This window comes from Marmota flaviventris, chromosome 5 (genome assembly GCF_047511675.1).
Source record: "Marmota flaviventris isolate mMarFla1 chromosome 5, mMarFla1.hap1, whole genome shotgun sequence".
Taxonomy (NCBI): Eukaryota; Metazoa; Chordata; class Mammalia; order Rodentia; family Sciuridae; genus Marmota; species Marmota flaviventris.
In genome coordinates, this window is record NC_092502.1 from 110312495 (window position 1) to 110315903 (window position 3409).

Sequence of the window (3409 nt, forward strand, 5' to 3'; positions counted from 1 at the left end):
AAGGCTTGTGGCTGGACCTCCCTTCCCTCCATGATACCACCTCATTGATTAGAAAGGTATTGATGAATACAGGGGATTGAATAGTGTCCTCCCCAAATTTCTCTGTATTCCCTTTTCTGTTTGCCTCTGATTAGAGTTAGCAATTCTTTTCTTTTCTTTTTTACAAGATTGGTGTTTTTTGTTTTGTTTTGTTTTTTTTTTTTTTTTTTTGGACCTTTATTTTGTTTATTTATATGTGGTGTCGAGAATCGAACCCAGTGCCTCACACATGCTAGGCAAGTGTTCTACTCTGAGCCACAACCCCAGCCTGAGGCTGTTCCTTTCTATGGATCTTTTGTCTCATCACTGAGGAGGCCTGGAGACTTGGCAGAGTTAGCAGAGCAGTCCCTGTCACAATGCAGTGATGCCAGCTTACACCATCCTGCGGAAGACCTCTGGACAGAGAAGATGGTCCTGGTGCTTGGCAGTGATCTATAGAAGACCCTCTGTATAAAAGGGAAGTGAACCAGGAACCCAGAACAGCTGGCTTGAGCCTTGAGCACCCTTGTTGGCTGATGCCTTCTTGGGGTTCTCAAAAACTAAAGTGATTGGAATGTGTAGGATCTAGGGTGCCAGGTCCTGCTGCTCCTGATGAAGACCTAGTTCTTTCAATTGACTCTAATTCCTACCTGTGAGGGTACTGTCTGCACTCAATCATTTCTTCTGCCTAGTTTATCAACTGTGGTGTGTTGATGAGTCCACCTGTGGAGTTCCCAGCCTCAGCCCTGGTCAGGAGGGCAAGTGTGGAGCACACAGACAATGAGCACACTGATGGACCTGGTACTGATACAGTCAGCACTGTTACAGTAAGCAGCTATTACCACCTGGCAGGGCCACTTTCCAGGGTTTAGCACCATGACAGGAAATGCTAAACTGATTAGGGACTTTGCCATCCTGCCAAAGCGTGTCTGGGGAAGACACCGCCAGAGGTTGATGAACCAATCACATATGTGCAGCAAAAAAAAAAAAGTTGGTCTAACCAGAAAGGCTCAGCTTCTGAATTGAGGGGCAGGGCTTGTAGTAGTGCAAGTACAGCCAGTCCCAGAGGATCTTCAAAGAGCCATTGGGCATGTTCCCTGTGCACTTCCTCTTGCCAGCCAGGGAGAGAAGGCCTTGGTCCCCACCCAGATCATGTCCGACATGGTGCCTAGGAGCTAGACAGGGTCTTAGATGAGGTTTTCCTGGTGGCTTTTAGACCCATTTGGCCTCATCTGGGCATTCTGGGTGGGACAGGGGAACCAGGGTTGCACACATATCGACCAGGCCTGACAGCTCACAGGTCTAATATCCTTAACTATTTTTTTTTTTTTAATATTTATTTTTTAGTTATAGTTGGACACAATACCTTTTTATTTTATTTATTTGTTTTTATGTGATGCTGAGGATTGAACCCAGGGCCTTGGACATGCTAGGTGAGTGCTCTACTGTTGAGTCACAACCCCAGCCCTAACCTCCTGAGCTTTAAGAGAATACATCCATGCTGTTTTAAGCCATTAACTGAGTGTGGTAAATTGTCTGCACTCAATCATTTCTTCTGCCTTGTTTATCAACTGCTTAAAGTCTGAATGTCTGGCTTTCTATAATTAGATTTTGGGCTGTTGAAGGAAAAAAAAATATTATTATTTACATTTTTTTTTTGTTTTGAGTATTTCTTTTATTTCTGTGACCCCAACCCAGTATTGGGAATTGAACCCAGGGGTGCTTTACCACTAAGCTTCATTCTTAGCCCCTTTTTAAAAATGTTTTGTTTTGAAACAGGAGCTCATCAAGGTGCTAAGGCTGGCCTAAAACTTACAATCCTCTTGCCTCAGCCTCTCAACTTGCTGAGATTACAGGCATATGCCTTGGTGCCCACCTAGCATGTCCATACTTATTTTATGTACTTCTTAGTAATCAGAAAATTGCATACACATATATAATCACCTCTAAATAAGTATGCAAATTAATGCAACAGCATTTTACTTTTTTATTTTTTCTCCTCTTTTTAAAATTTGTTCTTTTAGATATACATAATGGTAGATGCATTTTGACATATTTTACTTACATGGAGTACATCTTATACTAATCAGAATCCCATTTTTGTGGGTTATACATGATATGGAGTTTCACTGGTCATGTATTCATTTATGCACCTAGGAAAGTCATGTCCAATTCATTCTGTTGACTTTTCTATTCTCATCCCCCCTTCCTTTCATTCTCCTTTGTATAATCCACTGAACTTCCATAGCTGCTCCCATTGTTAGATCTGCATATCAGAGAGAACATTTGACTTTTGGTTTTTTAGAACTGGCTTTATTTTACTTAGCATGATAGTCTACAGAGTCATCCATTTACCATAATTTCATTCTTCTGAGAATATTCCATTGTGTATGTATACTACATTTCCTTTATCCATTCATCTGTTGAAGGATAGGTTGGTTCCATAACCTAACTGTTGTAAATTGAGCTGCTATAAACATTGATGTGGCTGTGTCATTGTATAATGCTGATTTTTAGTCCTTTGGGTATATAGCGTGGAGTGGGATAACAAGGCCAAATGCTAGTTCCATTCCAATTTTTCTGAGGAATGCAAGAGCATTTTAAAAGTCAAAAATTTTGAAAATAGGGCTGTGAGTATAGCTCAGTGATACAGTGCTTGCCTAGCAAGCAAGCACAAGGCCCTAGGTTCAATTCCCAGTATTGCAAATAAACAAATACATAGATAAAATTTAAAAATTAAAACCCCCAATTGTTGTCATTTCAAAAATGATCATTGAACTCATTGATGAAATTATAATGTAATTCAGGGAGGAAACAATTCAATTGTCTAACAGCCTTCCAAGGAAGCAGCACTTGTAAACAATGGTACGTCTGTGTCTATTTTAGTGGCAAGTTAAGCTGCAATAGAAATGAGTGGGCTATCTTTGTTGCAAATGAGTTACCTACAGATGAAATATACCACTTTCTTACTAGCTTGGGGAAGAGATCAGCCTGCTTGCTAAGGAGAATAAATTGTTAGTGCTTGAGAAGTGGGGAAAACTGTCAAGGGTCCTGAATTCCCAATGCTTATCTGGTGCTTTGTGAATGTTTTGTTGAATTTAATTTTGTACATTAAAACAGAAAACTTCCCCTTTAATAAATTGATACAGTTGACATTCCATTTAGTATTACACATATAATAAAATGATCTCAGGGGCTGGGGCTGGGGATCAGTGGTAGTCAACTTGTCTGGCATGTGTGAGGCACTGAGTTCAGTTTTCAGCACCGCATATAAATAAATAAAACAAAGGTCTATCAACAACTAAAAATAAATTAAAAAAAGAAAGAAAATGATTTTAGTCCTGATATTCTGCCACAGAATGCACACACCATTGGAAAAATGATAAGAGAG

General features: G+C 40.0%; 1 pseudogene; it reads right to left on the reverse strand.

Moving 5' to 3' along the window:
* Nucleotides 1-471: 471 nt before the first annotated feature.
* On the reverse strand, nt 472-2094 carry LOC139705913 (homeobox protein TGIF2 pseudogene; annotated as a pseudogene).
* Between the last annotated feature and the right edge of the window lie 1315 nt (nt 2095-3409).